Here is a 24,160-nt window from a genome sequence, read left to right as displayed (position 1 = left end):
CAATGATCTGTGCTAGATGTTGATGGCATTACGATGAGAACTGCATTAAGATTATTGCCCTCAAGGGTTTGGCTGTGTATTGTCTATGCCTCCTTTTCATCTAATCCTAAATTAGGCAATATATCCCTTATATAGGCATTTCATGCTTGAAGTTTAACATAGCATGATTATAATTTTTACAACCAAATGTTAGACAAAAGATAACTATGAAGTTTTTAAGTTTAACAAAAAACAAACAAATGCAATTTATACAGTGAACAAATTAGCTTTATAAAAAATAAGATTAACTTGCATAAATTTGGATTTTTCTGAAATTATATACATGCACTTGCATGCATGTATAAATTCAATAAAAATATACATGTGTATAAAATATGTATGTATGGCATTGTCAGACCATTTATGAGGGTACTGTGTAGAAACATCATCCTACAGGCGTGTGAATATGAATGTTTTGCAAGGAGGAGTAAGGGGAAGACAGAAGCCAAAGCTGACAGTAAGTCACAAGTTTATTAGTTATTTATTATTATGTGACAAATTATCCCCAAACTTAATGATTTAGAACAATAAACATCTCACAGTTTCTGTGAATAAGAAATCTCAGTGACTTTGGCTCAAGGATTTTCAGGAGGTTACAGTAAAGGTATCAGCTGGGGCTGTGGTCTCATCTGAAGGCTCAACCCATGGAGGATCTGGTTCCAGGCTCACTCACATGGTTGTTGGCAAAATTCAGTTTCTCACCAGTTGTTGAATGAGATCCCTAGATCCTCACTGGCAGCTGGCTGGAGGCCTCCTTTAGTTCCTTGACACATGGGTCTCTCCATCGGGCAGCTGACAACATGGCAGTTGACTTCCCTCAGAGCATGAGAGCAAGTGAGTGCCCAAAGAAATTATTCTTTTTGTAACTCATTCCTGGAGTACATTCCATCACTTCTGCCATATCATTTTGTAGAGGTTAATCACTAGAACCAGCATACATTCCAGGGAAAGGAATTACACAGGGTGTGCACACCATGAGGTGCGGATCTTGGGGAGTCATCTTAAGGTCTAGCATACAAGCATAGTTTTTATGAGAAAATACTGAGAAACACTGAAGGAAAATTTTCTGTTTTGGCCCAGGGACAGATGAGGTTAGGGGGTATGGCCCAGCTGATGGGTTTTATCTCAGATGTCTTGGTGGGATATAGGGTACTGCCTCTCGTCTGCAGTTGCGGTATATGGCATTGACAGCTATGTCAGAGACTGGATAACTATTTACCAAACTCATTTTCTCTCCTTCCTGGGCACACAGCTAGAACATATTTGCAAACATTCTTTGCAAGTAGGTCTGGGCATGTGACCGAGTTCTAGACAAAGTAATTCAAATAGAAGTTATATGAACCACATTCAGGTGGATGCAAAAAATTCCCACACACGACCCTCTGTGTTCTTTTCCACTTCAGGCTGGACAGGATAGAGATAAACTCAAGGGTGACTTTGTAAGGCCCATGTTGAACATGGCAGAACTCAAGATGAAAGGAACCTTGGTACCTGAATATATGACTAGAGGGAGCCATCCACTGATCAAGAACATTCATTTTGAACATTCTGTGAGAAAGAAATAAACTTCTGGTGAATTAAGCTACCGAGCACATGCAGTTCATTGATTACAGAAGCTAGCATTGAGGTAACTACAAGAGCCAGGTATCTGAAGTAGCAGTCCTGAACCAAACAATTCAGCTCCAGCAATGCAGCCGAATCAGAATGTCAGACCATAGCTTAATTATTCTTTAATCCAAATGCCTAGCACAGTTCTTGGCACAAGGAGCGTTCTTTGGAATTTTGGTTAAAGGATAGATGCTGACGGAAGTTAGTCAGATAATAAGTGGAGGTGACATATGTAAGGTTTAAGAGCTAGCAGAAATAATTTGAGCCTAGAGCAGCATCCTAAATAAAATGTCAGACGGTTGAATTTTTTTGTTGATTCATTTTGCTGTTGTTAATGCATTGCTTTCAAGCTTTGGTGTGGAATTCTGGAACTAACTAAACAGGTAAGAAAATGGAAAGCCCACATTAGGAGTGTTAGAGTCAAATAATAGATTTAAGAGCAAAGAGTTTAGAGGCTCTAACAGCAATAAATTCTGTTTACTAAATACTTACCTTTTCAGCCAGCTTTTATTTTTATTTTTTTTGTGAGGAGACCAGCCCTGTGCTAACATCTGCCAATCCTCCTTTTTCTGCTGAGGAAGACTGGCCCTGGGCTAACATCCGTACCCATCTTCCTCCACTTTATATGGGACGCCGCCACAACATGGCTTGCCAAGCAGTGCGTTGGTGTGCACCCGGGATCTGAACCGGCGAACCCTGGGCTGCTGCAGCGGAGCGTGTGCACTTAACTGCTTGCACCACTGGGCTGGCCCCAGCCAGCTTTTATTTTTGACCCAGATATATCACAGCCCCTTCTCCCCAAAGCCTATTAAAGACTTTTGATTCCTTTAGATTGCATAATATTTTGTAAATTGGTTCTGTGTGTTTATTCTCACCTATTTTTATTTAACAGCCACGTATTAAGGACTTACTATGTACCAGGCATTGTGCCACATGCTGAAAATACTTAGATGGAAAACATATGAGCTGTGTCTTTGAGGAGTTCAGCCTAGGGAATTTTACCATTGGAACATGCTTTAGTGGGCAATATCTAAAGTGTGAGCATTAATAGCATAATACTTGCAAAGAAAATATAAGTAGAATACCACAAATTGATGTTAATATCCACCTAATTTTCCTCTTCATTATTGCGTCCCCAGCTCTCAAACTTTGTACCTTCACATGCACCGGATACTTTTTCTTTTTGCATTATTTTCTGGCATATTTTCTTTTACGTTGTTCCATTTGGTTGTTGTTAAAAAAGAAAGAAAATAATACATGCCACATGCAGCAACCCTTTCTATATTATTTGGATAAAATGTTACAACTTGGCAATCAGCAGGATTTTGCTTCCCTTTCTGTGTCAAATGATAAATCTCGAGGGGCAAAACATCTGGCCAGCAGCTTGGGGCAAAGCAGGCTGCAGGATCTCTGTAGCTGGGAAATGGAGGAGAGGGAAGTGAGGCACTTGAGAAACGAAGGCCTCTCTCTGAACTTACACGTATCCTTTGGGTTTGTGGAACAGTCAGAGTCCTGCCGAGGACCAAGGTTTAATGGAGCGAAGGAAGGCTGACCCAGTTTGAGGATTGCTTTTCTATATTTATGCCACTTTTTCATTTTTTTCTCGATGCTGCTGCGTTCTTTCCCACTCTCTTGCTCGCCCTCAGCTAACAGCTAGTGCCCTGAGCGCTGATGTGGGCCTGGCCCTGGTCTTAGTGCCTTGCTTAGCATTACCTCATGTAGTACTCGTAACAACCTCCTGGGAAAGGGACTACTGTTACCTTCATTTATTTCAAAGGAGAAACTAAGTTGAATACAGGTCTAACCCTTGCACATCTAGTAACTGTGCAGCAGTGGCTGTAGGGCCTGCCTCTTGCTAACTTTATCTTCTGAATATTGCTCCACATTTTACCTAAAATTCTTTACTCTCTCTTTATTAAAACTGAGAATTAGAACTGCCCCAAATATCCATACTTACCAAATCACCAGCTTATTTTGATAACTTTATTTTTTTCTCTCTTCAAAAGTAATCATATTTAATTAGAAAATAGAAGTAAGCAGAAGAAGGAAACAGAAATCACCCATAACCCCTCCATCCAAGAGCAAACACCGTTACCGCCTTTGGTATATATCACGTGCATATGAACACACATGCCGACATCCAGTGGGCCTCTCTTACATGGTAAGTCTTACAGATACAGAATGCTGCTAGATTCTTTCAAGTTTCAAGTCACAAGCACCCACTCAGGCTACTTTAATTGATGATGTTTTCTTGGATGAGTAGTGTGGAATACTCCTAGTGGATAGAGCTCTCATGCCAGATTAGCTTCAGGTAGGGTAAATTTATCCTGGATTTGCTCAAATAGCCTTGGTTCAAGCCTGTTGATCCAGCATAAGTATTAGCAACATCCTTTTTCACTGCTGAAATTTTCCCGGTTTGGATGATAAATCATGTGATTATCTTGTTCATGGGCCACTGGCCGGCCAGTGGAGGACTGCCGGGTTAAGTTAGTCAATATAGATCCAAGAGATAGAAAAATAAGTGGCGCTGCCATATTAACATTCTCCTAATTAGACTGATAACAAGGAGACAAATACTTAATTAAAAAATTCTACCTGAATAACATCATTAGTCAAATAGAATTAACCATTATTTGGAGAGAACACAGGAGCAGGCTATGAAAACTCACTTGCTTTCAAGTGTACTAGGATCTTTTGCAAAAGGATGCTGGAATGAAAATGTACCCAAAGAATTTTTAAAAGCTGATATTCTACAGATTACATGTTAGGCTACAATACATTAAAAATAGAAACCAATAATAAGAATGAAATTAGAATGTGCCAAATGCACAAAAACTTAAAGTATTCTTTAAAAGTGCCTAGGTCAGGGAAGGAATCCAGAATGTAACAAGAAAATGCAATGAAAACATAAATACAATATATAAAAAAAGTATGGAATGCTGCCAAAATAGCACTTAGGAGAAAATTTATCACTCAAAATCCCTCTGTTTGTGTGGAAGAAAAGGGAAAAACAATGAACTAAGACTTCATCTAAAGTGTTAAGGAAAAGAATAAAGCAAAATGCCAAAAGAAAATAGAAAAAAAGGAAATGATAAAAAGTAGAAATACGTGGGAACAATAATAGAAAAGGGATCCAATTCACAATAAAGCAAACATTACGTACTTAAGAATGAATTCAAGAGCTGAAAATGATGCATAAACCTTCCAAGGCTTATGGAGAGAATACTGAAATCAATGGGGAGGGAAACTGTATTTCTGAATGTGAAGACAACAATATTCTAAATATGTCAGATGTTCCCAACTTGCATTACAGCTTTGACGTCGTCTCGGTGAAAGCATCAACATGATTGTCTTTATAAACTGACAAAAAAAATCTCTAAGAATGCGTCTGAGAGCATAACCAGGTGAGAATATCAGAGTTTTCTGAAAGAGAGAATTGAGAGTTATTAACTCCCAGGTATTAAAGTTCAGAGTAAAATGATAAAAATAAAAGCAAGGTTTCCTTTTTGTGGAAATAAACTTCCGATATATTAAAAATTTAAATGTAAAGATTTATGTTACAGAAAGAAAGAAAACATGACAATTGCCTAGAACTTTGGTGTGGTCGCTTTGTAAGCAGAGAATTGATAGAAAATATCAAAATGGAAAAGAGCCAGAGATGATGCTATAGTGTTTAGTTTCTGTACAAAGAAAATATCACAACTAAATTAAAAGAACAAATGCAGAAACAGTTTCAGAAAAAGTGAAAACATTTTAAATCAATATTGTATAAAGTGTTCATTTAGAACTTTAAGAAAATTTTCAACAACATACCAAATAATTAGAGGATATTATATAATAGTTACTTAGTTGAACAGATATTTATTGAACTTCTAGGTTCTGAGGATACTTACAAAAATATCATCATTGCCCTCAAGGAGTTTGTAGCTGCTAACCACATAAACATATGGGAAAAAAATGCAAATTAGAGGACTATGAAACCATCTTACACCTACTTAACTGGTATGATTAAAGCTAAATATAAATCTTTAGTATAGATGATTTTTTTAAACTTCCATTCACGTGGCAGGTATTCTTAAAATCCACGTACATTTTTGTACTTTTAAAATTTCACCATTATTCACATTAACTGTTGAAATATTCAGAAATTTATATTAGCAAAAAGAAAACATCATTTCTAGCATCCAGAAATAACTATAGCTAATATTTTAATGTACATTTTCCTCAACTTTTTTCTATGCATATTTATTTACCAAAATAGAATCATATAATGATATTGTTTGTAATCTCTTAGTCAAGTACATAGCATAAGTATTTTCCATATTAATAGTATTCTTCCAATTATAATTTTCATTAATTTCATCAAATTCTATTGTAAAGATATGCCATAATGCATTTCACTAATCTTCTTTTGTTAACTTTCTGTTTCTAGTTTTTCACTATTATGTAACTCATTCATTCAGTAAATACTCATTACATTAATTGATGTCTTAGGTTCTGCGGACAGAGTGACAGACACAGTACACGTGGTTCCTTTCCCCATGGGGTCATATTTTGGATTGCTGTTTGGTCATGCCATCCTCTTTGGGCTCAACTTGAGGCATGCAACACAGGCACCACACCCTATTGCTGCAGTATTCTACCTTCTCAAGGGGATGCCACAACCCTCTCCCACACCATACTGTTAGACCACAAGGCTCATGCTTCCCGGGGGCTCCCTGCTGCTCTCCTCCCTGTAGACTAAAAGAAAAGAAATATCTGACCCCATATTAGAAACACTTGTCCTTTTATTGCTGCCTAGGGCTGAATTCTGTAAATTTGGATTGCTTCCTATATTCAGGAGACTAAGACCAAATTCATCATGCTTAACTTCTTTTTATCCTTGGTTATCACCTAAAATGTGAATTCTTGCAAACACCAAACTGATTCCTACACGTATTTCTCAAATGCTCAGTGATGCCTTTCTCTTAATTCAACTTTCTACCTCTCTGCATCCTCCCAAACTTTCTCACGGTGCTGTATGAAATTCTCCCTGCATTTCAAACAAGCTTACCTATATCCACAAACACTTTTCCTTATTAGCTCTTTATTTTCTCTGAGGAAATCACTACCAGCCTCTCATAGTCTGCTCACTGTCTCTAATACCCAACTACCTTAAGGTTGGCTGAGAAACTGGTGTTGGTAGGGTCCTTACTATGCATTATTTTACGTTTTCTTTCATGTCTCCTGCCCTAGGCAGTGGTCCTAATTTGTTTAATTTGTATTTCTGTGTTTGTAAATGTTCTTCCAAGTGTGGTTTTTTTGTGTATCAATTTTAAATATATTAAAAGATATTGAAGAATGACATCAGTAAGATGGCAGAATGAGAAGTCCCAGCCATTGCCCCTCCACGTAAACACACATAAGACAATGATATTTGAGCCAAAATACCTTTCTGAGAACTCCGGAGACCAGTTAAGAAGTTACAATACCCCAGACAAGCACAAAAACAAGAAAAAAACACATTGAAACACGTAAGAAGAGCAATTTCCCTTTACGCATGTCAGCCCCTCCCCAAGTCGGCACAGTTCAGGGCCAAGAGAGATCTACTGGGCAGAGTTCTCCCTTGGAAGAAAGAGTGAAGCATGCATTCGATATCCCTTGCCTTTTGGCATGCCACCCAAGAAATCTACCTCTGTATGACCTCACACAGATTGCTGAGGCAACCAGCGTCCTTAGAATGCCCGGGGCCGGGCGGGGGGGGGGGGGGGGGTAGCTAACTAAGAAAAGGAAAAGGGGTGGGCTGGCGGCTCTCAGTAGCCTGCATGGCTCTGCGGCATTGAGAGAAAAAAGAAAAGAGGAACTTGCACTCAGCTTCCTGGCATTCTAGCCCTAGGGAAAACCCTAGGGAAAAGCGGTGGGTGGCTCTCGGCAGCCAGCATGATGGTGCAGGATTGAGAGAAGGGGCTCAATCCAGAGACTTCTCCATCAGGGAGGAGAGAAAGAAGGGAACTTGCATCCAACCTGCCAGCACTCCGGTGCACTCCCCCACAGAAAAGGGGTGGGGGGATCTCAGCAGACTGCATGGCTTTGCGGGATGGATAGGGGTGCACAGTCCTGAGACTTCTCCTTCAGGAAGAAGGAAGAAAAATGGAGCTTGCCCCCAGTTTCCTGGCGTTTCAGTGAGCTCTCCTAAGGAAAGGGAGTGGTTAGCTTTCAGTAAGCAGCATGCTCCTGTGGGGTTGAGAGAAGATGCCCAATCTTGAGACGTCTCTTCCAGGAGGGAGAGAAGTGGAGCTTGCTCCCAAAATCATGGCATTTCAGTGTATTGCCCTGGGAAAAAGGTGCAGGTGGATGTGAGCAGCCAGCACAGCTCTGTGAGACAGAGAAAGGCACACAACCCTGAATCCTCTCCCCAAAGAGAAGGGAAAGGGATAGAATTTACACCTGACAGTTGCCAGCAATATTCTGGCATTTTAGGAATGGGAGAAAATATTTGCAAATCATATATCTGATAAGGGGTTAATATTCAAAATATACAGAGAACTCATACAACTCAATAGCACAAGAACAAGCAATCTGATTAAAAAATGGGCAGAGGAACTGAATAGACGTTTTTCCAAAGAAGATATATACATAGCCAACAGATATATGAAAAGATGCTCGACACCACTACACATCAGGGAAATGCATATCAAACCACAATGAGATATCACCTTGCATGCGTTAGAATGGCTATGATTAAAAGTCAAGAGATGACAAGTGTTGGCGAGGATGAGGAGAAAAGGCAACCTTTGTGCACTGTTGGTGTGAATGTAAATTGGTGCAGCCACTATAGAAAACAATATGGATGTTCCTCAAAAAATTAAGAATAGAACTGTCATATGATCTAGCAATTCTACTTCTGCATATACATCTGGAGGAAACAAAATTGCTATCGCTAAAAAATACCTGCACCCTCATGCTCATTGCAGCATTATTTTCAATAGGCAAGACATGGAAATGATATGTGTCCATCGAAGAATGAAAGGATAAGGAAATACAGTATATATACACAATGGACTATTACTTAGCCATATAAGAAGGAAATTCTGCCATTTTCGACAACATTAAAGGACCTTGAGGGCATTATGCTAAGTGAAATAAAACAGAGAAAGACAAATACTGTATAATCTCAATTATATGTGGAATCTAAAAAACCAAACTCAGAGACAGAGAACAGATTAGTGGTTGCCAGCGGCAGGGGGTGGGAAGTGGGTGAAATATGTGTAGGTAGTCAAAAGATACAAACTTCCAGTTATAAGATAAACAAGTTCTGGGGATGTAAGTACAGCATTTTGACTAAAGTGAACAATATTGTATCACATACTTGAAAGTTGCTACGAGTAACTCTTAAAAATTCTCATTATAAGAAAAAGAAAGAAAGTGGCCAAAAGGCAAATTTCCTTGCAGAGTATCTTTGAGAGAGGATTGTAGGCTACACCATCTTATTTACAACTATTCTAGCATTTGTAAAAATGCTTTAGCAAAATATTTGAACTATTTTTTGCGAAACTTCCTTACAGCAGTGCTTCAGGTCAATTTCTGGTAGAATTGGCATTCCTGCTTGTAAGGAAGCCCCTTTTTGTCCACATTGAGGCTGGAGATGGGAAGTTGGGTACTGGCTAATTTGATTATCTTCCTGTTGATCAGCTTTGGCAAAACACACTTTAATAGTAAGAAATGCAGATTTGTATGTTAACTTGCATATGACCTCGTATTCTCTGCATGTTTATATGCAGGAATCTCAGAGGCCTGGGGTAGGAATGTGTGCCTGCCTGTGCACACCCAAATGACAGACATTCTTTAAATGTCTGTGGATTCTGTCCCTTCCCCCTCTGTCTCCTAGTCGTAAGCCACCCAATGTCCTAGTTGCTAGACTTACCCTCCTTCAACCCTTCAGCCAAAACAGCACGCTAGTATAACAATGCTTCTTATAATTGAATACGCACACAAGCCATTTGGGATCTTGCAGATTTGGGTACAGCAGGTCTGGGGTGGGACCTGACATCCTGCCTCTCTGACAAACTCCCAGATGATACCTCTTGCTCCTGGTCTACAGATCACACTTTGAGCAGCAAAGGTCTACAGCAGGAGTCAGGAGACCTTCTGTAAAGGACCAGATAGTGAAATTTTAGGATTTAAGGGCCATAGGATCTCTGCCCAGCTACTCAGTTCTTCGGTTTTCGCGTGAAAGTAGTCATACGACAGGACAACATGTAAATTAATGGGTGTGGCTTAGTTCCAATGAAACTTTATGTACTCTGAAATGTGAATTTCATAGAATTTTCACATTAGGAAATTTTATTCTTTTTTTGATTATTTTTTCTTCGTCCTTTAAAAGTGTAAAAACCATTCTTACTCAAGGGCTACACAAAAACAGGCAGCAGGCTGGATTTGGCAGTGTGTCATAGTCTGTCAACCCTGCTCTAAAGCAGTCTCTGGGTGCACAGACCCAAGTGTGGTTCCTTGCTCAGGCACTTACTCTTTCTCAACCCAGTCACCTGACTTCTAAGAAATAACCCACCTACCAAACAGGTAGAAGACAATTAACAAAATGGCAATACTAAGTCTTTCCCTATTGATAATTACTTTAAACATAAATTGATTAAACTCCCCAATCAGAAGACACAGAGTGGCTGAATTGATAATAAAACAAGACCCAACTACATGCTGTGCAGAAGAGATCCATATTAGATTCAAGGACACACAGGCTGAAAGTGAAGGGATAGAAACAGACATGCCATGCAAATGATAAAAAAAGAGAGCAGAGGTAGCTATACTTATATCAGATAAAATAATTTAAAAACTGTCACAAAGGACAAAGAAGGACATTATATAATGATAAAAGGATCAATTCATCAGGAATATATGGCAATTATATATACATCAGAGCACCAAAATATATGAAGCAAATATTACAGAACTGAAAGAAGAAATAGACAGCAATTCAGTAATTGTAGGAGACTTCAGTACCCCACTTTCAACAACAGATAGAACATCCAGATAGACACTGATACAGAAACAGAGGACTTGAACAACACAATAGATCAAATGGAACTAACAAACATACACAGCAAATTCCACCCAACAGCAGCAAAATATACATTCTTCTCAAGCACGTGCAAAACATTCTCCAGGATAGATCACATCTTAGGCCACGAAACAATTCTTAGCAAATTTAAGAAGACTTAAATTATACATGTGTTTTCCAACCACAATGATATAAAACTAGAAATCAATAACAAAGAAAAATTGAAAAATTTACAAATATATGGAAATTAAAAAATACAGTCCTGAACAACCAATAGGTCAAAAAAGAAATCAAAAGGAAAATCAGAAAAGATCTTGAGACAAATAAAAATGAAACAACATACCAAACTTATAGGATGCAGAAAAAGCAGAAAACTTTTAGTGGAAAAAGAGGAAAAACTTATAGTGGAAACACCTACATTAAAAAGAAAAAAAGATCTCAAACAAGTTAACTTTACACCTCAAGAAACCAAAAAGAGAAGGTTAAACCAATCCCAACATTAGTAGAAGGAAGGAAATAATTAAAAACTAGAGCATAAATAAACACAATGGAGACTACAAAAAACAATGGAAAATGCACTTTTATTCAACATTGTACTGGAAGTCCTAGCCGGAGCAATTAGGCATGAAAAAGAAAATCATCCAAATTGGAAAGGAAAAAATATGATCTCTGCTTGCAGATTACACAATTTTATATAAAGAATATCATAGAGACTCCACATACACAAGAAAGTTGTTACAACAAATAAATTCAGTAATGTTGCAGGATGCAAAATCAACATAAAAAATTGGTTGTGTTTCTATACGCTAATAACAAACCATCTGAAAAGGAAATTAAGAAACTATTTCAGTTATAATAGCATGAAAAGAGGAAAACACTGTAGAATAAACTTAACAAAGGAGGTGAAAGATTTCACTGAGAACTACAAAACATTTCCAAAATAAAGAAAACATATAAATGGAAAGATAACTGTATTCAGGAATTGAAAGACTTGATTGTTAAAATGTCCATACTACCCAAAGCAATCTATTCCTTTGAAAATCCCAAAGACAATTTTTATAGTAATAGAAAAAACAGTCCTAAAATTCAGATGGATCCACAAAAGACCCAGAATAGGCAAAGAGATCATGAGGAAGAAGAACAAAGCTGGAGGCATCACACTTCCTGATTTCAAATATATTACAAAACTTTGGTAAGTAAACAATATGATATTGGCATAAAGACAGACATATAGACCAACTGAACAGAATAGACAACCTAGAAATAAACCCATGAATGTATGGTCGCCTGATCTTTGGCAAGGGTGCCGAGAAGACACAACGGGAAAAGAAAAGTTCTTCAACAAATTGTTTTGGGAAAACTGAATATTCACAGGAAAAAAACGATACACAAAAATCAACTCAAAATAGATTGAAGACTTAAACATAAGACTTAAACTTAAAACTCTTGGAAGTAAACATAGGGAAAAGCTTCTTGACATTAGTCTTGACAATGACTTTTTGAATATAACAACAAAAGCATAGGCAAGAATAGCAAAAGTAGCCAAGTGGCACTACATCAAACCATAAACCCTCTGCAAAGAAAAGAAACAATCAGCAGAAAGAAAAGGCAACTACAGAATGGGAGAAAATATTTGCAAATCATCTATCTAATAAGGGGTTAACTTCCAAAATATATAATAAATTTGTACAAGTCAATAGCAAAAAAACCCAAATAACTCAATTAAAAAATGGGCAAAAGACTGGAAAAGGTGTTTCTCCAAAACAGATATACAAATGACCAGCAAGTATATGAAAAGATGCTTGATGTCATTAGTTATCGGGAAAATGCAAATCAAGACTGCAATGGAACATCAAGACTACTTTACGAAATATCATCTCACACTTGTTAGGATGCCTACAAAAAAAGATAAGTATTGGTGAGGGTATGGAGAAATTGGAACCCTTGTACATTGTTGTTGGAAATGTAAAATCGTGCAGCAGCTGTGGAGAACAGTATGGAGGTTCCTTGAAAAATAAAAATAGAGCTACCATATGATCCAGCACTCCCACTTCTGGGTATATATGCAAAAGAACTGAAATCAGATCTTGAAGAGATAGCTACACTATCTTGTTCATTACAGTGTTATTCACAATAGCCAAGATATAGAAATAACCCAAGTGTCCATTGGCAGATGAATGGATAAAGGATATATGATATATACATAGAATAGAATATTGTTCAGCTTTACAAAAGAAGGATCCTACCATTTGTGACAACATGGATGAACCTGGGGGGCATTATATACTAAGTGAAATACAACATTCACCGAGGGACAAATACTGAATGATTCTGCTTATATGAGGATCTAAAATAGTCAAACTCATAGAAGCAGAGAATACAATAGTGGTTGCCAGGAGCTGGGGGTAGAGTGTGGGGAAAATGCTGAGTTGTTCAATGGGTATAAAGTTTGAGTTTGATTGATGAATAAATTCTAGAGATCTTTGTATGATATAGTGCCTGTGGTTAACATTGTTACTGTGCACTTCAAAATTTAAGAGGGTAGATCTCATGTTAAGTGTTCTTATCACAAAACCAAAAACAAAAAGAACAAGGGTGGTAGAGGAAGCTATGCATGTGTTCGGGCAGAGAGTATATGGGAAATCTCTGAACCTTCCTCTCAATTTTGCTATGAACGTAAAACTGTCCTAAAAAATAGTCTTCAAAACAAAACAGGCCAAAACAAAGGGACGCAAGGAAACTTTGGAAGTGTTGGGTAAGTCTATTTCCTTGATTGTGGTAATGGTATAGTGGGTGCTTGTATATGTCTGAACTCCTCAAATCGTATGCATTAAATATGTGCAGTTCTTCGTATATCAATTATACTTCAATAAAGCTGTTTTTTTTTTTAAGTTCAATTAGAAAAGTATGTTGCTGACAAAGTTATGGAAAATATTCAGTTGTACAAAAAATCAAAGAAATGCATAATAAAACATTTAAATCTATCAAATTAGAAAATACATTTCTTAGAATTAAATTCCAAATGTTTACAGTAAGATAGCATTATCATGCACAGTTGATGGGAACATAAATTGGAACCACAGTTCTGGAAAAGTTTGACAATGTGCATAAAGCCACTTTCAGATTTCTGGCTCTTTGATCCATCAATCTAATTTCTCAGAATAAACATTAAGAAGATAGTGATGTGGTAAAAAAAATTGTATACAAGTATGCTCAATTTAAATGTTCAACAAATGTTAACTGTTAAAATGAATTGTAGTATATACATGAAATAAAATATTATACTGCATTAAAAAGGGTATTATGTTAGACATTTCATTCTGTTTCCTATTTTACTTTCACTCGGTATTATGTCCATAAGAGCCCTCAGTGTGGCTATGTGAGCACCTAATCTGTTCCATCTTACTGTGGCATCATGCTCCATAAGGGTACATTTTCCATATTTACACCTATTCTCTCTCCCAATAGTAGATGCCAGAGAGCCTCCAATTTCCTGCTAAATTGAATAATCCTGCAATGAAAATCTTTTTATAAATTGCCCCTTAAGAAATTTTATAAGATTTTCTTTAGAATATAAAGACTAGGGATTAAAAGGCTAAGTGATAAGGTATGCCTATACTTAATATGGATAAATACTGCCCGATTGCCACATTACACTCTCTCCTATTAAGATCCCTATACCTGTACTTCCTTTCCATTTTCTGCATTATTCAGAGTTCTATTTTTGCAAGTCTAAAAGACTTAAAATGTTACCTCATTGTTCTTTTAAATTGCATTTCAATGACTAATGATGAGTCTGAACATCTTTTCCTATGCTGTCAGCCTTTGGTTTCCTCTTTTTGAATTGCATCGTCATATCCTTTGCCCGTTTTTTGGAGTGATTCTGTGATTTTTGTTGATTTAGATTAATTTGCAGTCTATTTTAGATATTAACCTTTTGTATCTTTAGGATTTAAGAATATCTTCTCTCGTTTGTTTATCTTGTAATCAAGTTTTCATCATGTCTTTTATCTCACAGAATTCCTTATTTTTGATGTAATCAGTATTAGTTTTTTTCCTTTATAGTTTGTGTTTTTGAACTTTTATTTAAAAAGATCTTTCTAACCCCTAACTCTGCATTTTAAACTAACTTTATTGCTCCATCTTTCAGGGTAGACTATTAATCCATCTGGATTTCATCTTTTTATGTGGTGTTAGGTAGAGATCATTTACTCCTCTGTACAGCGAGCTAGTCTTTTAACGCCGTCAGTGGCAGGCAGCCTGTGAAATGGCCTCTAATGACCCTTGCTCCATGGTATTCACACCTTTGTGTAATCTTCAATTAAGAGTAGGTTGTACCTAATGACTTGCTTCTAATCAACAGAATATGGCAAATGTAATGGGATGTCCTTTCCAAGGTTGGGTTACAAAAATACTGTGACTTCTGTCTTGTTTGCTCTCTCTTACTTTTTCCTTCTTTCACTCTGGGGAAACAAGCCGCCATATTGTGAGCTGCCCCACGGAGAGGGCTATGTGACAAGGGACTGAACTATCTAGCCAACAGCCAGTGAGGACTTCAGGATTGTCAACAGCCCATAAGTGAGCTTGGAAGTAGATCTGTGGCCCACCAACAGCCAAGTGAGCAGGCTTGGAAGCAGATTCACCCCCAGTGGAGTCTTAAGATGACTGTAGCCCTAGCCAGCACCTCATTTGTAGGCTAATGAGAGACCCTGACTGAAGGACTCAGTTAAACTGGACTCCTGACAATTAGAAGCTGGGAGATAATGAATGTTTATTGTTTTAAGCCACTAATGTTAGGGCAATTTGTTAATGTTAGGGCAATTTATGCTATAGTAGACTCTAATAAACCATTAGCTAAATCTAATCTGTCCTTTATTAAGTTGTATATAACCTTATCATTGATTAATTCCACTCTTTTTTTATTGCTAACTTTGCCATATGCTCATATATGATAGAGTGTATTCCTCTGCTTTACTCCCTTTTTTAAAAAAAGAATTTAAAAATAATTTAAATTGAAGAAAAATGAAATCACAGCATATCCAAATTTGTGGACTGCAGCTGATTTCTGCTGAAAGGGAAGTCTATATTTTTAAGTGCTTGTTTTAGAAAACAAGAAAGATCTAAAATCAATGATCAATGATTTCACCTTACAAAGGCAGAAAAGGAAGAGAAAATTAAACCCAAATCATGTAGAAGGAAATAAATAATAAAAACAACTGGAAAAATTAGTAAACAGAAAATAGATGTCCAATACAGAAAATCAATAAAAGAAATTCTGGTTCTCTGAAAATGTCAATAAAATTGATAAAACCCTGAACTGATGTCAGCAAATGTTTCCTGTAAAGGGCCAAATGTCAAATATCTTAGGATTTACTGATAAAGTCTCTGTGACTGATACTCATCTCTGCTGACTTGTCATAAAAGCAAGCATAGATGATTTGTCAGGAAATGTGCTCAGATGTGCTCCAATAAACTTTTGTTGACATTGAAGTTTGAAGTTGGTATAATTTTGTGGTATCATAGAGCATCATTCAACATTTTTTCCCAAATATTTGAAAGTATAAAAGCCGTGCTTAGCTTGTGGGTTATACAAGCACAGTAGTGAGACAGATCTGTTTCCTGACTGCAGTTTGCCACTCTTTGCCTAAAAAGAATGGTCACACAAAAGAGAAGTCATATTGTCAGAATCAGGAATTGAAGAGGAAATGCTAACAGAGGCCTTAAAAACTTTAAAAGAATAATAACTATATGCTACTAAAAACTTTATAGCATAAACTTGACATCTTAGTTGAACATAAAAAATTCCTTGGAAGATAAAAATTACAAAACTGACAGCAGAAGAAATAAAAATTCTGAGTATCTCTAATGTACTAAAGTTATCTTATTCATAATTAAAAACTTTCCTGTAAATGAATCTCAGACCCAGAGGGTTTCACTGGTGAATTCTAAAAAACATTTCAGAAAGAAATAATAACAATCCTACATAAGTTATTTCAGAAAATAGAAGAGTGAGTACATTCCAACTCATTTTATGAGAACTGTATTATGCTGATATCAAAACCAGACAAAGGTATTTTAAGAAAAGAAAATTATAAATTAATGTACATCATGAACATAGATACAAAAATCTTTAACAAAATAATTGCAAATCAAAACTAGCAATATATAAAAAAGATAATACACAAAAAACGCATTTGACAAAATCAATATCTTTTCAAGATATAAACTTTTGGCAATCTGGGAATTGAAAGGAGTTTTTTCAACCTGATAAAGGACATCGATGGAAATTCTGTAGCTAATATTATACTTAATGATGAAGTCTGAATTTCCGCCCTAAGATTGGAAACTAGGCAAATATGTCAGCCTATTTATTGGAGGGCCTGGAAATTTCAGTAAGTCAAAAATAAATAAAAGGCATATAGATTGAAAAAGAAGAAATGAAACACTAAAGTGCAAGCCAATTTTAACAGGCTGATTTTAAGATTTATATGGAAATGCAAATGTCCTGGAATAGACAAAACAATTTATAAAGAAGAACAAAGTTAGCCGATTCATAAAAGGGTTCTGGTTGCCAATTACAATGTGTGTGTGGGGTTTTCACCACCACCAAGCAATTCTATGAGACACCAGCAGGTTGTCCTACAATTCAACTCGATTCTGACACCATCTACTGGAAGATAGGGTCAGATCCCACACGTTAAGGGTTCAGTCCTACAAGAGCCTCCTCCCATTTCAGACATCTATCACAAGTCCAGGTTGTCATTGGGCTTCTCACCGATGGACTATAGATTGGAGGTTTCAATGATCCTCTCCTCGGGTTCAGTTAATTTGTTAGAGTGGCTCACAGAACACAGAAATACATTTTACTTACTGGATTGCCAGTTTATTATGAAAGGATATAACTCAGGAACAGCCAGAGGGAAGAGATGCATAGGGCAAGGTATGGGGAAAGAGTGAAGAGCTTCCATGCCTTCTCCAAGCATGTCACTCTCCCCCTATCTCCATGTGTTCACCAACCCAGAAGTTCTCTGAACCACATCCTTTTGGGTTTTTATGGAGGCTTCATTACATAGGCATGGTTGATTAAATCAGTGACCATTGGTGATTGAACTCCATCTCCAGCCCTCTGCCCTCTCAGGAGGTGGGAGGGGGTGGGACTAAATGTTCCACCCCTCTAATCAAGTGGTTGGCTCCCCTGGCAACCAGCACCCCCATCTTTAGAGGATTTCCAAAGTCACCTCATTACCTGAAACTCAGTTGTTGTTGTGCTACCAAACCAAAATGAGTTTGCTCCCTAGTGAGTTAAAATCAGACTCTCCACCAAAAGTAATTGTCACTCAAAGTAAAATACACTTGCAGCAAATAGGAGACCACACGGAATCATTTCCAAAGTTGTGGCTGTCCCCAAACAAAGAGAAGCAGGTCCTTTTATTTCGGGTGGGGAATGAGTATTGGAAAGGGAAGTGTTGTCAGCACACGTAGGGGTGGGTCTTCGCTGGCGCAGGCACAGGCTGAAAACATGCTCTCACATACCTCACATCTTATGCTAATATGGCCCAGCTCCTCCTACGGTGGAGATTTTAGTGTCAAGATGAGGAAACGGGTGTTTTCTGGTCATCTCTAGGTCATCTGTGCAGGCACTGCCCTTGCAGTGGGGCTCATCTAGTTCAGGCCGGTTGAAGCTGGTATCTCTTCCCAACATAGCCTTGAAAAACACCCTTGAGGGAGTGGCTAGCACCTTTAAACTTCCTTGAGCTGCTTAGGGAGTGCACCAGTGACAGTTGAATGGACTTGTTATGAATAACAAGACATCCATTTCACCTTTATGGCTCTGAAATGATTTCAGGAACTGAGGACAAAAGACCAAATATTATAACAAAAGATTCTTCCCGTTGCTCTTATGGCTCAGGAAATTCCAAGGGTTTTAGGAGCTTTGTGCCAGAAATGGGGAGGAAGACCAAATACATATTTCTTATTATAAATCGCAGTATTACAACTCATAATACTTGATTTTAAGACTTGTGTTAATGCTACAATAATCTAAATAAGTGTGGTATTGGTGAAAGGATAAATACAGATGAACTGAACAGAACGGAGAGTTCAAAGACAGATCCACACATATATAATAAATTGATTTTTGAGAAAAGTGCTAAGGCAATTCAATGAGGAAGGGGAATACTTTTAAAAAAGTAGTTCTGGAACATTTCGATATCCATATGGAAACTTACCCCTTACCTCATCCCATTCACAAAAATTAACTTGAATAAGAGCGTAGGCCTAAATCTAAGAGTTAAAACTATGAAACTTCCTAGGACAAAAGAGAGCAAGTAAATATTTCCTATATAGGACACAAAAAGCACAAACCATAAAGCACCTAACGATAAACTGGACTTTTATAAAACTAAAAAAAATTTGGTCTTCAGAGGACATTATTATAAAAGTGAAAAGATGAGCCACAAAAGGAGAGAAAATATTCCTGATACATTTCTCTGGCAAAGAACTTGTGCATATTATTTGTAAAGAAGTCTCAAAACTTGATATTAAGAAAGCAACCTAATAAAAAGGAGGGAGAGGGCCAGCCCAGTGGCACAGTGGTTAAGTGTGCACGCTCTGCTTCCGAGGCCCAGGGGTTCACAGGTACAGATCCCAGGCGCACACCGACACACCACTTGTCAAGTCATGCTATGACGGTATCCCATATAAAGTGGAGGAAGATGGGCACAGATGTTAGCCCAGGGCCAGTCTTCCTTGGCAAAAAAGAGGACGATTGGCATTGGATGTTAGCTCAGGGCTGATCTTCCTCACACACACACACAAAAAAAGTAGGGGGCCGGCCCCATGGCTTAGGGGTTAAGTGCGTGCCCTCTGCTACTGGCAGCCCGGGTTGGGATCCTGGGCACGCACTGACGCACCGCTTCTCCGGCCATGGTGAGGCCGCATCCCACATACAGCAACTAGAAGGATGTGCAACTATGGCATACAATTGTTTACTGGGGCTTTGGGGAAAAAAAAAAAAGCAGGGAAAATATTTAAGTGAGCATTTCACAGAAGAAGATACATAAATGGCCAAAAAGCACAAGAAAAGATGCTCAGCATCATCAGTCATTAGGACAACACATATTAAAATCACAATGAAATACCAGTATATAAAATTCCTAACAATAGTAAGGTGGTGAGGACATGGGAAATGGGAAATGGCACAAGCACTTTGGAAAATGATTTGATAGTTTCCTTATAAAGTTAAATAGATACATGTTGTACCATCCTGCAATTCCACAAGGAAAGCTTAAGACCACACAAAGATGTGTACATCAATGTTCACAACAGCTTTATTCAAAATAGCCCTCAAATGGAAAACTGTCAAATGTCCATCAACAGGTAAATGGATAATCAAAATGATAGTCTGTCCAAGCAATGGAATACTACTCGGCAATAAAAACGTACTGGGCTCCTGATACACACAGCAACGTATATGAATTCCAAAAATATCATATTCAGTAAAGAACCTAGGCAGATAAAAGTGCACACTATATAATTCCATTTACATGAAATTCTATAAAATGCAAACTGATTTACAGTTACAGAAAGCCGATCATTGTTTTTCTGGAGTCCTGGGCTGGAGGAAGGAATTGACCGAAAATGAACATGAGAAAATTCTTTTAGGGAAAGGAAATGTGCTGTATCTTGATTGTGGTAATGATTTTATAAGTATATATAACTTTCAAAATTCATTGAATTGTACTCTTTAAACGAGTTCATGTTATTGTATAAAAATTATACAGCAATAAGGTTAATTGAAAAAATGTTTGGGAAAAAATCTAAATGTCTAGTAATAGGGGAATATAAATATATTGCGGTATATTCAACTACATGTTTGATCATTATTTGGCTATTAAAGTTGTTTCTAGGAAAAATTTATTCTGTTATAAAATTAAATAAAAAATATGTGGAATGATTCAACAAAATGTATAAAAGTTACTAATCTCATCTTATAGAAAAGATCTGGAAGAATATAATAACAATAAATGTAAATAATCTGATGGCCCATTAGAAAAATGGTTAAATATTGGTTAATCATTTTAATGGAATACTCAGAGCAGTGCAATTTCAAGTGAGTCAACAGGTAGCACTTAAACATATATGCTATTTCCACACATATTATTTTCTATGTTTGTTACAATTCTGAGAAATTGATGTGTTTTTACTTTTTACAGGTGAAGCATGAAAAACTAGATTTAGTAACTTTTCTCTGAATTGCTGCTTTTATGTATTTCCAGTTGGAGAGTCAATTGCTACTACCTTTTTGTAAGCTTATTTTTAAAGAAATATTTATTCAAATAAAATAATGTACCTACTCTTTTATCCAGTAATGTCACTTTTCATAGATTTATATAAATATGAATGTTTTGAGACTAAATATGCATGGATATTTATCGCAGCATTGCTATAATGGCAAAATAATTGGAATCAACCTGAATGTTCAAAAGGGGGTATTGACATAGTGCAAACGTGTATTCAACTACCCTAAAATAAATGTGATGCACTCATCCTGTGGAAGAGTATACTGTTATTAAGATATGAGTTAGTTTTACACATGTGTGTATGTATATGTGTGTGTGTGCATATATATAACATAGACTGTACGTAGTCCATCCTCATTGTTCTTGGACTGTGTATTTGTAAACTCTTCTACTTGCTAAAATTTATTTATAACACCTAAATCAATACTCACAGCACTTTCACAGTCATGTGCAGAGTGGCGAAAAATTTGAATTGCCCAATGCATGTGTTTCTAGCTGAGACTGAATAAGAGGTTAGTTCTGCCTTCTTGTTTAAGCTCTCATATTATAAACAAGTGTCCTGTTTGTGGTGTATTTATTGCCACGTTTTTCGCTGCTTTTTGGGCTGTTTGTTGGTGATTTTGCTGTTTAAAATGGCCCCCAAGTATAGTGCATAAGGCTGTGTAGTGTTTCCAGGCGCAAGAAGGTTGAGATGTACCTTGTGGAGAAAGTGCGGGCCCCCCAAGTATAGTGCATAAGGCTGTGTAGTGTTTCCAGGCGCAAGAAGGTTGAGATGTACCTTGTGGAGAAAGTGCGTGTGTTAGATAGGCTTCTTTCAGGCGTGGGTTATACTGCTGTTGTCTGTGAGTTCAGTGCTGATGAATCACCAGTATTTGTTACACAAGGTGTCTTTAAACAGAAATACACATAAGACAAGGTCATATGTTGATTGGTCGATGAAAATTTTGTGGCAAGAGAACTTCAGGAACCTAACCGTGAATTTGGCCTAGGACAATGACTCAGTATTCACCAGTGCGGTATTCAGGGTGACTTTATAGAATGAAACTGCCATGAATAATGAGACTCTATTGTAATATATACACATATATGTATATATCTGAAAGCTTGACTAAAATTTATTTGCGAGAAAAGCAAATACAATCAATCCTTTCCTTTATTTCCAGTAGAAATAAAACACAATTTTACCAATGTCGTTTATATATTTGCACATATTTGTGTAGCTATGAAGAAAAGCATGGACAGATATGCATGAAGATATTAATGTCATTTTCCTCTGGGCAGTAAGAATGGTATAGGTGAGGAAAGATTGTTAATTTATTTTTTGTTGTGAGGAAGATTAGCCCTGAGCTAACATCCATTACCAGTCCTCCTCTTTTTGCTTGAGGAAGAGTGGCTCTGAAGTAACATCTGTGCCCATCTTCCTCTATTTTGTATATGGGATGCTACCTCAGCTCGGCTTGATGAGCGGTGCGTATGTCCACACCCGGGATTCAAACCTGCGAACCCCGGGCCACCGAAGCAGAGCACGTGAACTTAACCCCTATGCCAACTCAAGATTGTTAATTTTTAAAAAATATATACCTATGTGTAAATTTTCTTATCACATATTACTTTTACTATAAAATAAAGGAAATGAAAAAACATTGTTTGCCCAAGGTCAGAGAACTAGTAACAAAAAGCAATATGACTATTTTCTTTCAGTCATTAATTTATGATTCCTAATCCAGAGTTCTTTTTGCTACATCATGTTGTCATTAACATTAATACATGTGTGGATTGTACTGGTATCTAAATAAAATTAACAACAAATAATGTTATGCTCTGATGTTCTATAGATGATCTGTAGATGTGCCTATAAAAGGGAATTTTGTGAGTTGTTAGTAGAGTATTTAGTTGTTCATTACTTTATCCCCTTTCAAGTTAGATATAAAATAATAGTAACAGTATATCAGGGAGGATCTGAGGGCGGTAATGTGACATCATTATGCGGAATTTGAAAAATATCCTGTCCCTTCGTATAATACCCTGGACTACTCAGTATAATAATCTATAATCACTAATTCTTATTGAGTACTTGTTGAGTACTTATTAAGTCAGTTACTTGACATACATAATTCCATGATACTTCAGATGGTAATTTAAGCTTCATTTCCCCCTGAATTTTCTTCTTTATCTGTTAATGGAGAAGGCCTGCTCCTGTTCAGTGCCTCAGAGGAGATATGAAGACGGGCAGAAGGTGGAAATAGTCTGCACACCTTTCTGATTTTACATTCCATAAATCAGAGCCTTGAGAGAGATTTAGATATGTTTCAGACTAAGGCGATTTGTGGCGGGTCATGTCAGATACTGTTAATTCTCCCCAATATCTCTTTTCTCTTTCTTTTACAGTAACAGTTCCACTTTTAGTTCTATTTTGCCCAGAAAAATAACGTCATTTCCTAGCCTTCTTTGAAAACCCACTGAGGACATGGGAATAAATTTTGTCTAAGGTAATCTAAGTAGCGTGTCATAGACCAGATTTGGGCACTTTCTTTCCAAGTGGGTCTGTGCATCCACTTTGCCTCTATTTACTTCTTTGCCTTTTCTGTTTTCCTGACACTCAAAATGTCATCATGATGGCTAAAGCCAGTGCAACCATGAGTTGATCTCAGTTACGGTGGCCATGTGTGGCGGAACCACATGGTAGAAAGATTTGGTGTCGCAGATACACGCTATCACTCCTGGACAGCCCACTACTTACTTTTGCATGAGGGAGATTGTACTTATATTTCATTTAGCCACTGTCATTTTGGGTTTCTGTTACTCATAGTTTAACCTCTTCCTAATTAATACTTGAGTTTATAGGGAGGGGAATTGCGGAAAAAACAGGGAGAGCAGGCACTTCTCCCGCAGACCACAGAGATACTCTCTACAACTAGCACGTCAGGAAGGAGCAGAAGGAACCTGCATTCTTTCTAAGCCAGCAAAGAACGACTGCGTGGGATCTCTATGAGGGTGGAACCTGGGCAGCCTCACAATAGGTGCCGTGTTTGCAAGGAACAGAGAAACGCTATGAACTCTGGATGTCTTATATATGATGTAATTCTGGGAACAGTTGGTCAAATATTTTTAAAAATTCAAAGCGTAGTGTGTGTTGGGTAATTATTTCTTTTCTCGTTAG

General features: G+C 37.3%; 1 long non-coding RNA gene across 1 annotated transcript in view; it reads right to left on the bottom strand.

The window, feature by feature from the left end:
• The window catches only part of LOC131414686 (uncharacterized), a 90,459-nt gene extending 72,072 nt beyond the window's left edge, over positions 1-18,387 (bottom strand). Inside the window, exon 1 of the long non-coding RNA XR_009222217.1 lies at positions 18,233-18,387. This is a non-coding gene — a long non-coding RNA (uncharacterized LOC131414686). The remainder of the gene's footprint in view (positions 1-18,232) is intronic.
• Between the last annotated feature and the right edge of the window lie 5,773 nt (positions 18,388-24,160).

The sequence above is a fragment of the Diceros bicornis genome, chromosome 15 (assembly GCF_020826845.1).
Source record: "Diceros bicornis minor isolate mBicDic1 chromosome 15, mDicBic1.mat.cur, whole genome shotgun sequence".
NCBI lineage: Eukaryota > Metazoa > Chordata > Mammalia > Perissodactyla > Rhinocerotidae > Diceros > Diceros bicornis.
Note: the sequence above shows the minus strand (reverse complement) of the source record. Positions and strands in the feature narration are given on the sequence as shown.